Genomic DNA, 13,394 nt, shown 5'->3' with positions numbered 1-13,394 from the left:
CAGCGGCAGCGGCGGCGGCGGCGGCAGCGGGACGCGCCTGCTCCGTAGCGTCCGCGCTGCTCAGCCCCGGGGCGGGGCCTCCGCCGGCTCCGCCCCTCGCTCCGCTCCGCCCCGCCCCGCCGCCGCTCTCGCCCCGCCCCGTCCCGATGCCAGCCGTCCGCGGGCGCCCCGAGGCCGCACCGCGCGTCACAGAGGCCGCGGCAGGCTACAGGCCGTGGGGCCGCAACCGCCCGGTCAACCGTCCCGCGCTAGCCTAGCCGGGGTCGCACGTACCTGGGCCTCCGGGCACCTCGGACGCGCGCGCCGCCGCTCGGCTCCGCTCCTGCTGAGGCACCGCCGAGGCACACGAGGCGGCTGCCGACTCCGCGGAAAGTGACTGGCTTGCGCCGCCCACCCAGCTCCGGACGGCCCGCTCCGCCCCTCGGTCCGGGCGCGGCCCCGGGGCTCTCGGCCGCGCGCGCGCGCGCGCACTAGAAGGGCGGGCTTCCGCTCAGGGGCCGGGACTGCACGCGACTGCACGCGCTCCTCGGTTCCGGAGCAGCCGCAGCGACCTCTGTGTCGCGAGTTCTGGCACCACTGCGTGGATCCGGGACCACACTGCACGGCCGTTCCAAGGTGCACTTACAGCCTCAAAGCCCCTTTCCTAGCTAAGAAAACTCGAAGCCTTTTAAGCCTAAAATGCCATTAGTGGATGTCTTCCGTGGTCATTTGTGTAGCTTTCTTGTGGCGCGAAAAATACCCAGAAAGGGGGCCAATTCTCAGTACTTTAAATCGTCTAGAAAAAGAGTGGAACATTTACTGTGCACATGCTTCAAGCTTGCTACAAATTCCAGAACCAAGTCCCTGACACTTGGGTTTTGGCTCTCTGCTCAATATCCTGGAAAGTTTGGGGGTGGTTGTTGTTGTTTTTGTTTACTTACTTATTTTTCAAAAGGTTAAAAACTTGTTTGTCACAGAATGAATCATTGCTGAACGTTTTTGTTTTGTTTTTTTGCTAAAAAAGGATACAATGTCCACGGGCTGGGCTAATTGTAACTCAGTTGGTAAGTGCTTGCCTAGCACACCAGAAGCCCTGAGGTTGTTGATTCCAGATCCCCAGCACTTTATAGATCAGGCAGGAGAATGAGAAATCCATGGTCATGCTCAGCTACATAGCAACTTGGAATACGTTAAGACCCTATCCACACACACATAAAAACCCTATGAATACTCACTGTGAAGACATTGTTAAACATGCTTCCATTCTTCCCCAAATCTCTGTACAATACGAGTCAAAATGTAAGTAGATATTCAGTTATTTAGCACCTTTCCACAAATGTCATATGTTAAATGCCACCACCCTTGGTAGCTTTTAAATTTTTATATATTTAAATTTTGTTTTGGGATTACAGTAGTACCTTACCTTACTTGCGCTTGAGCTATATTTTCTTTCAGAAAACGTTAAGAACTACTATAGTTAAAATGACCAAATGAAATAATATATAAAAGTACTTTATAGGGGCTGGAGAGAGAACTCAGCGCTTGAGAGTACTGCCTGTTCTTCAGGTTCAATTAACCCAGGTTCAGTTCCCAGCACCCACATGGCAACTCAAATTGTCCAGTTCCAGGGGACACCCTCACACAAATATACATGTAAACAAAACACTAATGTACATAAGATTTTTTTAATTAAATATTTTATAAACTCAAATGTGACTGAGCTGCCATACTTAATGGATTTCCTGCAGCAGTAAAGAATGCTGGCTGCTCAGCCCTGCCTGTAACTTAGCCACTCCTCCAGGCTGATAGCAGATCCTGAGAATTCTATCCTCCAGGCAGAGCGAAGTTAAATGACCTTAGAAAAGTTAATCAACCAAGGCATTTGGCAGCTTTCTATGGATTTACTGCCTGTTTGAGAAGGCAAAAAGAAGTAAATATTCAAGCTCAAATTGCAATTCATTCAATTAATACAACAAATATGTCACAGGCAAATTATATGCCAGGTTCGGAGGATACAGCAATGAACAATGTTGATAAGGTCCTTGCCTTCATGGGCCTTGTATTCCAGTGGCTGAGGCAAGCATACAAAGTCAATGCTACTGGTGGGGACGGGTAAGCAGACTAAAGGGATGCTATTTTTAGATGGGCTAATCAGGGAAGGCTGCTCTGAGGTAGTGATATTTGAGGAGGGACTTAAGTAAGAGACTAGGCCATGACCATCTAAGGAATGATTTATTAGATGGAGTAGCAAGTTAAAAGACCCTGAGGCAGCAGTCTGCGTTGTGTACGACATAATAAGGCAGTTTAATTAAATAATGAATTTCTGGCATAGACTCATACAATATATATTCTGAAAGATTCCTTTAAATTGGGAAAATGGAAGATTCTTTTAAAATGGCTAGAAAGATGGCTCAGTGGTTACGAGCACTTCCAGAGAACCCAAGTTCAATTCCAAGCACCTACATGGTAGCTCAAAACTGTTTGTCACTCCAGTTCTAGAGGCTCTGGCACCCTAGCACAGACACGCAAGCAGAACACCAATGCACATAAAAATAAATAAATAAATCATTCAACCCAGAGAGAGTTTGTGTGGTAAAATGCTTCCCATGTAAAGATGAAGACTTAAATGTGATCCATCTCCAACACCCACATAAAAAACCAGGACTAGAGCCTATCATGGTAGCACAAACCCTTAATAGCAGCACTCCAGAGGCAGAGGCAGGTGGATCTCGAGTTCGAGGCCAGCCTTGTCTACAGAATGAGTTCCAGAACACCCAGGACTATACAGAGACACCCTGTTTCAAAAACAAACAAAAAGAATAGCTGGGCAGTGGTAGCACTCAGCTTTAGTCTCAGCACGCTCAAGGCAGAGGCAGGTGGATCTCGAAGTTTTGAGGTCAGCCTGGTCTACAGAGTGACAAGATAGCCAAGGCTACACACACACAAAAAAAAACAAAACAAAAAAACAAAAACCTTGTCTCAACAACAAAAATGAAACAACAATAACAAAAATAGCCAAGCATAAGTAGTTTGTGCCTGCAATTCCAGCACAGCTCAGCCAACCTAGCCTACTTGGCCAGCTCCAGGTCCTAGTCAAGAGGATATCTGTCTCAAAAACCGAAGTAGAGCTGACAAGATGGTTCAGTGAATAAAGTTGCCTGGATCCACATAGTAGAAGGAAAAAGCCCACCTTCCTGAGTACACCTCTGACCTCTAAATGTGTTCAGTGTCATGTGTGACATACATACACATACATACAAAGTAAAACACGCTGTACACACACAAAATCACCGAGCCTATAATAGCTATACTGGCACAAGATGAATTCTAGCTACTTAAAAGACTGTATTATTCGAGCTAGAGAGATGGCTGAGTGGTTAAAAGTACTGTCTGCTCTTCCAGAGGTCCTGAGTTCAATTCCCAGCAACAACATGGTGGGTCATAGCCATCTATATAATGTGATCTGGTGCCCCTTTCTGGCACAAAGGTATACATGCAGATAGAGCACTCATACATAAAATAAATAAATAAATCTTAAAAAAAACTATATTATTCAAAACAATCTACATTATATTGACGAGAAAAGAACACAGCTATTACAAACCAAAGCAGTTTTCTCCATACCCCAGTATCCTATTTGTTTTTAGTGTGCTTTTTCCAGTAGGAGAAAATGTTGAGTTAACTGTCTTAACTTGGAGGACTTGTGAAACACTAAAGTTCCGCACAGTTCAAATTGAGTAGAGCAATGAAAATACCCAAGAATCACACACATTTAAATGTCTTTGCTCAGTTATTGGATAAAATGGGAAATTACACATACAAACTGCTGCATGATAGTTTTGTCATTAATAAATGTCATTATTACTCCTCTCTGGTCAATAAAAATTATGAATAACATTATATACTAACTAGTATATTCTGTGTTGAGGTTGTGAAGCATTTGCTTCAGGAATTAATAATCTGAGACTTAGTCCCCATTTACATACTTACCTCCTTTTGCACAAAATACATACCATCAGCACGTTATTTTTCTCGTTCATAAATAAGGAGAATTCCAAACACGTAAGTATTTCCAATGGCTCTTCAAAGTAAGCAACATAAAAGCCTGTATCTTTTTGAAGATGGTCAAAAGGTCTTTTACTATCCAAGAAACAAAAGTGAAGTCACTGCTGCTCAGGGGTCTTTGGTGTGAGGATATGTTTCTGATGGTTAAGTTTACATGTGAGTGTGGCAGGGTGTTTCTCTCAGTGAGATAAGCATTAGAATCAGAAACTGAGTAAAGCAGACACTCCACCCCACAATGCGAATAGACCTCACCCAGTCTCATCTGCTATTGAAGACCTCTGCAGAAAAAGACATTTGCCCTCTACGCCTGATTACTCCTGCTGGAACACCAGACTTCCCCTGCTCTCTGCTGGCACTGAGGCCATTAGCCCTCCAGTTCACAGGGATGCAATACTAGCTTGCCTGGACCACCAAGATGCAGATGGAAGACCATAGAGTTTTGAGTTTTCCAGTCTTCCTAAGCATTTCTTCCTAAGCATAAACCATTTCCTTATACTGCAATAAAAGTGTGTGTGTATATGTGTGTGTGTGTGTCCTATTCTGTTTTTCTAGAGAACCATAACACAGACTTTGGTCCTGAAAATGGCCCTACAGGAACAGAATATACACAGTGATCTCTGTTATTAGTAGAGAACCCTTCAAAGGTAGAGCCTCCTTGGAAGAAGTTGGGATTCCTGGGGACATGCCCTCCAAGGGGCTATAAGGGATATATCCATTTCGACAAAACACATGAGTGAAGCAAGTTAAGGGGGTAAGGAATTATTTAGGTTCCTGATTTCAAAAGGGCCAGCACATGCTGGTGAGAAAAGCGTGGTGGCAGGAGCAGCTCAGTCGTGCTCAGTGGGAATCTGAGGCCAGTGGTGGTGTCACAGCTGAGCCAGGAAGCAGAGAACAAGCAGGCCAGAAACAGAGGATAAAAAAAACCTCAAAGCTCATGTCCAGTGACCCACCTAAACTAGCTAGGTCTCATGTCTCAAAGGTTCCATAACCTGCCAAAACTGCATCAGCAGAAGGGGACCAAGTAAATGTTCACACCTATAAGCCCGTTAGGGACATTTCACATTCAGACCATGAAGTGCTGATCCTTTTGTCTCTGTCTTGTGTCTGTTTCCTGGCTACCAATGAGTCAAGCAATTTTGTTCAGCAGCATGCTGTACTGCCTTATGACAGGCGCACAAGCAACTGCCCAAGAGCTGACCGCTCTGAAACTATGGGGCAGAGTGAACCTTTCCTCCTTGAAAGCTGATTATCTCAACTAATTTGTCACTTTATTCGATGTCACAGATTACTGTTCTAAACTGGTTGCAGAATTTTTAGAATTAGTGTTGTAATCTGATTAGATACAAAAATGCTAACAACTCTACGTCTAGAACAGTGGTTCTCAACCTTCCTAAATGTGATCCTGTAGTACAGTTCTTCATGTTGTGCTACTTCATAACTATAATTTGACCACTGTTATGAATAGTTATGTGAATATTTGTGTTTTCCAATGGTCTTAGGTGACCCTGTGACCCCTTGGGGGGGGGGGGCACAACACACAAGTTGAGCCTGTGAAATGATCTAGCTGTAAATTTTTTTTTAAGAAAATCTGCATTGGACACTGATAAACAATTACATTTAAACAAAACACAAAGAGCCAGGTGGTGGTTGTGCACGCCTGTAATCCCAGCACTCTCAAGAGGCAGAGGCAGGCAGATCTCTGTGAGTTGGAGGCCAGCCAAGTCTACAAAGTGAGTTTCAGGACAGCCATAGAGAAACACTGTCTCAAAGAAACAAACAACAATAAAACCCAAACAAATAAAAAGCATGAAAGGCTGGAGCGGGAGCTCAGGCGACAGCGTGCTTGCACAGCATGCATGAGGCCCTGGGATCAATGCTTGGCAACACATAAAGCAGCATGGTGATCCATGCTTGCAATCCTTGAAGGGACTCTAGCAGGCCCAAGCATGGTAAACATGACTCTGGCAGGACTTCCCCATTTCCCTCTTTCCCTCTGCCTTGCTAAAAACTCTAAGCAAAGCTAAAGCTAACCCCCAAGGTCTATTCCTTATTTGGCCACTTCTTCCTCTTGAGGCTGACTACTACCAAGGTCCAGCCATCCAAGTATTGAAGTACAGCAATCAGAAGCCCTTTTCAGCTCACATAATTAACATGCCCAATTAAAATTAAACACTGATCTTAATGTGGGGTGTCCCCTTTTACCTTTATAAACAATCATTTTGCCTATGGGCCACAGCTGTCTCCTCTCTATCCAGAGTCAGTCCTTTGCCCCTCTCTGAGACAAATATCCCTGTCCCATCTCCTTTGTACTCTTCCCCCTTCTTCCTTGTCCTCTGTCTCCTGTCTTTGTCTCTTATTCCCTGCCCTTGATCTTTCTGGGGCAAATAAATCTCCTTTGTGCTGAGATCTTGGTCTTGGGAGGTCCTGAGCTGGTACTAACCTGTTCAATCCTGGCACCCAGGAGAACCAGATGTTCAAGACTGCATAGTCCTCAGCTGCATAGTGCACTCAAAACAAGCCTGGGTAAGAGGAGACTTTCTCAAAGAGATGGGGGGTGGTGAAGAAAAGGAAACATGAAGCTGGGTTTATATGGTACTTCCAAAAGTTCACAATGGAGCTGAGGAGATGGTTCAGTGAATAAAAGCACTTGCTCTCCAGGCATGGGGACAAGAGTTCAAATGTCCAGAACCCATCTTAAAAAGCTGGAGGTGGCCACGTACCTCTGTAAGCTCTGACCTGGGAGGATGAAGGGAGTAACCAGCCAGGAGGATCCCTGGGGCTTGCTGTCTGCCAGAAAAGTTCCAGGTTCAGTAAAAACTGGGTTTCAAAGAATAAGACAAATAACAATAGAACAGGAAACCCCACATTGCCCGCCAGCCTCTCTTCTCACATATACATATGAATGTATTGTGCAAACACACAAGAGAAAAACAATTCAGAAACCTAACAAATGTAAGTTAGCTGCTAATATGACTAGACAAAGCTGTACAAGAAAAGGATGCTGTTGTATAATAAAACTTTTCCCGGGGAGACACAATGCATGCACACATCTACTCACCCCAGATAAGGATTGCACAACAGACCAAAGTATGGGTACCGCCAAGATCCAAATTGGTGAGCCAATGAGTTTTACTGGGGTTCTTACAGGAGTAGAAATAGCCTAAAGTCAGCTTCATCTCTCAGGCCCATCCCAGCATGGGTGACAGCTCACAAAATCTGGGAAACCTGAAGCACACTACACAGTCTGCAGGATGGACAGTGTCCTTTCCAAGTGTCTAAACTTGGTCTGAACTTCCAGGCAGCTAGGCTGATTTCTGCTTCTTCCAGGCAGCTGGTCTGGTCTCAGTCTTCTTTGTAGCTTGGCTTGCCTGAGTCTTTTTTTGCAGCTTGGTCTCCTTTCATCTGAGATGGACTCTCAGCTTTTATTAATTACTGTGGCAGGGAGGGAGCCTAGTGAACCTCCTCAACTTCAGGGACTTCCTGAAGCTATTTTGTATTAATTACCTTCCCATTTAAAGAACTTCCTTGCAGGATAGAATGTTTCACTCTCAAAGAAACTGTTTTGTTTTTTTTGGGATTTTTTTTTCTTTTGGTTTTCTAAGACAAGGTTTCTCTGTGTATCCTTGGCTGTCCTGGATTCACTTCATAGACCAGGCTGGCCTCAAAGTCACAGAGATCCACCTGCTTCTGCCTTCCTGAGTGCTGGGATTATAGGAGTGCAGTGTGCTTGGCTTGGTTTTCAACCCTCTTTTTTTGTTTGTTTGTTTTCAACCTTCTTAATGCTGTGTCCCTTTGATACAGTTCCTTGTGTGATAGTGATGCCTCACCATAAAATTATTTTCATTGCTACTTCAAAACTGTAATTTTGCTATTTTTATTAATTGTAATGTAACTATATGATATGCAGGATATCTGATATGTGACCCTTGTGAAGGGGCTATTCCACCCATCCCCAAAGAAGTCAGGACCCACAGGTTGAGAATCACGGACCTTAAGAAGAATAAACTAAGTAAATATTTCTGGATTGATTGGATTCATGACCCCTTAGATACTTGACAATGTAACCGTCCCCAGCCCACCAAATATTAAAGGTTGAGGTTAATTACTATTAGTACCCTGATTTTGTTCTTCTTTAGTATTATATTGGCTTTTGAGTCCTATGTATGTGTGTGTGTGTGTGTGTGTGTGTGTGTGTGTGTGTGTGTGTAAACATAAGTATGTTCATTGGTGTTTTACCTGCATTTATGTCTGTGAGAAGGTGTCAGAAGCCCTGGAACTGTATTAAAGGGTCAGAGCATTAGGAAGGTTGAGATCCACTGCTCTAGATCCTTGTTTCTTTCATTTAAGTTTTTGAGTCTCCTTCATATAGTTCCTCTGCATACTTTGTTTTGAATCTAAAAAAAAAGAAAAGAAAAGAAAACAGTAGTTTAAAAAAAAATGACAATAAAAAAGCAGCTTTAAGCCTCCTGCTGGCCTTTGGAGAGCCTGATCTCTTGGTGAGGTCCATGAAGGTACTATGTGACATGAACTGAGTATCTTTGGGCCACCAAGATGGCTCAGCAGAAAAAGGCACCTATTGCCAAGACTTACAGCTTGATCCCCAGGATCCACAGGGAAGAACAAAAAAATTAATTTCTCTCAAGTTGTCTTCTGAATTCCATATGCCTGCTATGGCTTGCTTGCACCTATACACATAAACACACACAGGGACCCAAAATAAATAAAAAATAGTTTTAAAATTAATTTTAGAGGCTGGAAAGATGGCTCAGAGGTTTAGAGCACTTGTTACTCTTGAAACAAACAAACAAAAAAGTTCAATTCCAGGCACCCACATGGTGGCTCACAGCCATCAGTAATTTGAATTCCAGGGGGCCCAACAACCTCTTCTGACCACTACATGAACATGGTGCAGTTCATACATGCAGGGAAAACATTTATAGACATATTATAAAATAAATACACCATTTTACAAAAGATGTTAAAACAAAACAAAAAAAAATTATCAATGGGCTGGAGATGTGGCTCAGTGGTTAAGAGCACTGGCTGCTCTTCCAAAAGTCCTGAGTTCAATTCCTAATGGTTAAGAGCACTGGCTGCTCTTCCAAAAGTCCTGAGTTCAATTCCTAGCAACTACATGGTGGCTCACCACCACCTATACTAGGATCTGGTTTCCCCTTCTGGCCTGCAGGCATGCATGTAGACAGAGCACTCATGTATAAACAATACATAGACAAATAATTTAAAAGGAAAAAAAAAAGAGAGAGAGAGAGAGACACGAAGGTCAGGTGTGCTGGCACCACATCTTTAACCCCAGTTCTCAGGAGGCAAAGGCAGTCAGATCTCTGTGAGTTCAAGGCCAGCCTGATCTACAAATTATCCAAGACAGCCAGAGCCAGGGCTGTCTTCTAGATTTTTCTAGACTTGTGTTATTTTATAAGTTAAGGTGAAGTGGAGAGACCTGAAGTGAAATTTTTTCATTCCTTTACAAAAGCTTTACAGCTTTTTGGGAAGTTTATAATAGTTTATTAAATTATATATTAAGCCGGGCTATGGTGGTGCATACCTTTAATCCCAGCACTAGAGAGGCAGAGGCAGGGGAATCTCTGTGAGTTCGAGGCCAGTCTGGTCTACAAAGTGAGTTACAGGGCATCCAGGGCTACACAGAGAAACCTTGTCTCAAAAAACCAAACCAACCAACCAACCAACCAAACAAACAAATCCAAAATTTTATACATGAATGTACAAATTTTAATGAAAATGATTGTATAATGTGGCATTATTCCTTCCTTCCTTTTCAGTTTTGTGGGACAACATCTCACACACCCTAGGCTGGCCTTAAACTCACAAAGTAGCAGAGGATGACCTTGTGCTGGGGACTGAACCCAGGTGGGGTCTAATGCTTTGTAGGCAAGATACTTTGCCACTGAGCTAAATCCCCAGTACCCAGTCCCAGTGCTGGCATTACAAGTATGCACCACCATGCCCAGCTTGCAGCTGTTTCAGTGAAGGATGTGATATTTTGAAAGACTGTTATAACTTTAAACTTAATATCCATCTTTGTACATTCCTGAGAGAGAGAAAAAAAGGAAAAGCGAAGATGATGCCTTGAGAAGGCATTATGAAAATCATTTCTGCCGCATGTCTAGAGCTGTTCTGGGAATCTGAAAAATGAATTGGTTATTCCTTTACTTTGACAACATTCATCCAAAAACAACAACTGGGTTTCCTATTTTACATAAATAACTTTAATTGTGTTTATGTTAAACAAACTCAAGAAATTGCTTTCTACAAATGAGAGAAGGGACTGTTTCCTGCTTTCACTCCTAGCAAATGGAAGTAATTGAAGTCAGTGGCTCCTTAATTCAAAAAGAATTTGTTCTTTTCATGAATATTGCTGGAAACATCAAAATTTTGGATGGCTGTGTTCTCATAATTAAGATTCCCACATAAGATTAGAGAGGATAAGAATACACTTAAGCAAATACTGGAAATTACTTGCTTGTAATTTTTCACTCTCTATTAAAAGGGGGAGGAACTTGATAAGTGGACCAAATAGTTCCATTAGGAAATTAGCTCTCTCTTATTGGACAAAATTTGAGGACATGAGGACAACTGGATATGTTGGTGCGTGCCTGTAATGCTCTTACTCAAGAAGTGGAAACAGGAGAATCAGGAGTTCAAGGCCAGCCTTGGGTAAGTCTCTGTCTTAAACAAACAAATAAAACAAAATCATGATTTTTTTTTTGTTAGATAAATAACAAAATACTATACAATTTTAACTCAAGGAAATAGAAAGCGAAAACAGCGTCAAAGTCCGAGATGGCGACACACACTTATAATTTCAGCACTTAGGAGATTTGAATTCAACAGAAGCAGGTGTTGCTACAAATACTTCTGAACGGCAATGTGGGTGCTGGGATTTGAACCCGGGTCCTCTGGAAGAGCAGCCAGTACTTTTAATTGCTGAGCTATCTCTCTAGCGCCCTTTCCGCATAGACATACATGAAAGCAAAAGACCAATACACATAAAATAAAAAAGTAAATAAATCTTAAGCTGGGCACAGTAACACACACCTGTAATCCTAGCATGGCGGAAGCAGGAGGATCTCTGTGAGATTGAGGCCAGCCTGGTCTACAAAGTGAGTCCAGGGTTGCAAAGGCCACACAGAGAAACCCTGTCTCAAAAAATTGAAAAAAAAAAAAAATGTGGCTTGCTGCTGAGCATGGTGAAGCATGAGTTTGAGGCCAGCCTAGTCTACAAAGTGAGTCCAGGGCAGCCAGGGCTCTGTTACACAGAGAAACAGAAAAACAAAAAACAAAACAGAAGAAAAATGTGGCTTGCTTTTCTTGATTGCTTTTGCACCTTGCAATTATGGTCACCAAAAATCACAATGGGCAAAATGGCGGGGAGCTCATATGAGTCAAGGCTTCAGCAAGTGACCCACACTAGTAACCACTGTATTCCCCCTTAGTTTGCACTAGGCATCACTGACATATGTTGGTGGCCCTTAAGAAGTGCCTGATGACTTAAGTGTAGTATAGTGGTAGTAACATATACTTGGGCTTTCTGAGGCCCTGTGTTCAATCCCCAGTACCCCAAAAAGTTAATTTGGGGCCAGAAATGTAGGCCAGTGGTAGAAGGCTCTCCTAGCATGCACAAGGCCTGAGGTTTAAACTTCAGTACCACAATAATATTAACAGTAATAATAATATTTTAGTGACAGATGTGGTCATTCACATCTGCAATCCTTATATTTGGGAGACTGAGGCAGGAGGATTACAAGTCAGAGATCAAACTAAGCCATATAATAAGACCATGTCTTCAAAACAAAAATAAACTAAACAAAATTCTTGATCCTTGAATACATAGACCTTCTCTCTATTACATTTATTTATTTGTGTGTGTGTGTGTGTGTGTGTGTGTGTGTGTGTGTGTGTGTATGAATACATTTTCAGAGGTCAGACGACAATCCTGGAAGTCAGTTCTCTGATTCCACCATGTGGGTCTCTGATTAAAAGCAGGACCTCAGCCTTGGTGGCAAGCACTTTCCCCACTGAGTCATCTCACGAGCCCTACATGTTATTTTACTACAATTGAAAAGAGTTATTTCTCTGCTCGAACAAGAGTGGAAAATCAATTGACCATACAACATGGGTCTATTTCTGGCCTCAGTTTTGTTCCAGTAATCTATATTACTTTCCTTATATTTAGGACACATGGGCTTTATAGAAGTTTGTAGATGATGGTGGAGGTGGCCATGCACACAGCCAACAGAACTGTGCTAGACTTGCCTCTTTTCTTTTGGTCCCAGGGCCAGAGCATGCTGATAGAGATTTCAGGTATCCCCGGGGACCTCTCTTTGCAACACTTCACTGAAATGCAAATGTATAAACAGTTGCTAGTCAGTCTCCACAAGGGCCTCCCTATTCAAGACGACCTGTCTAGCTCTGATCTCCCACCTTCTCTGCTATTTCTACCTTCAGTGATGTACAGGGCAAACCATGACCTTCCCTGAGATTCTCTACCTTCTGTTAGCTTTCTGTTTCTTGCCTTTCTTTCTCTACTGAGTCTGTGTCAGCACCTGTTTCATCTTCTCCATGCTTGGCCAATTACTTCTACTCAATACCAACAGCAATTCTGATCTTCATCCCAGGCAGGCTGCAGGCAGGGGCAAAGAAAACTAACATGCAGTCATGAGATGGGACATTGTTAAAAAAAACAACAACAACAAAAAATCAATCAGCCAGGCGTGGTGGTGTACACCTGTAATCCCAGCACACTGGGAGGCAGAGGCAGGCGATCTCTGTGAGCTCAACAGAGAGGGGCTGGATAGATGACTCAGTGCTTATGAGCACTGGCAGCTCTTCCAGAGGACCAGGGGTTTAATTCCCAGAACCCACATGGCAGCTCACAACTTCAAAGCTGTTTTTGAAAAACTCAAAAAGTCATTTATTCTTCCTTCATTTCCTCTTTTCTTTCTGTGAGATAAATTCTCCTGTAGCCATGGCTAGGCCTCAAACTGATCGTGTAACCAAAGATGACCTTGAACTTCTTTGTAAAAACCTTTAAAAGTTACGTGCATTTATTTACCTAGCAGGAGCTGGGGTGCATACACTGACAGGCATGGGCAAGACAGAGGGCAGCTTGAAGGAGCTGGTTCTCTTTTCCACCCAGTGAGTGCTGGGCATGGAATTCAGGCCATCAGGCAAGAACTCCTTCACTCACTGAGACATCTTGCAACCCCAACCTTGAACTTCTGGTCCTCCTGCCTCCACCTCCCAAGAGCTGGGATTACAGGTATGCACCCTCGTCCTCTCCTTTTTTTTTTTTTTTTTTTTTGTATTCATTT

The 13,394-nt window shown here is 43.2% G+C and overlaps 1 protein-coding gene across 2 annotated transcripts in view; it reads right to left on the bottom strand.

Moving 5' to 3' along the window:
- The window catches only part of Tent4b (terminal nucleotidyltransferase 4B), a 56,782-nt gene extending 56,351 nt beyond the window's left edge, over positions 1–431 (bottom strand). Inside the window, exon 1 of one of the 2 annotated variants that reach the window (XM_055621210.1) lies at positions 274–431. The gene's annotated coding sequence lies outside the window, so the exon portion shown is untranslated. The remainder of the gene's footprint in view (positions 1–273) is intronic. The other variant, XM_055621207.1, reaches the window with a different exon arrangement.
- Positions 432–13,394: the final 12,963 nt, after the last annotated feature.

The sequence above is a fragment of the Psammomys obesus genome, unplaced genomic scaffold (genome assembly GCF_907164565.1).
Source record: "Psammomys obesus unplaced genomic scaffold, mPsaObe1.curated_primary_1811, whole genome shotgun sequence".
Taxonomy (NCBI): domain Eukaryota; kingdom Metazoa; phylum Chordata; class Mammalia; order Rodentia; family Muridae; genus Psammomys; species Psammomys obesus.
Note: the sequence above shows the minus strand (reverse complement) of the source record. Positions and strands in the feature narration are given on the sequence as shown.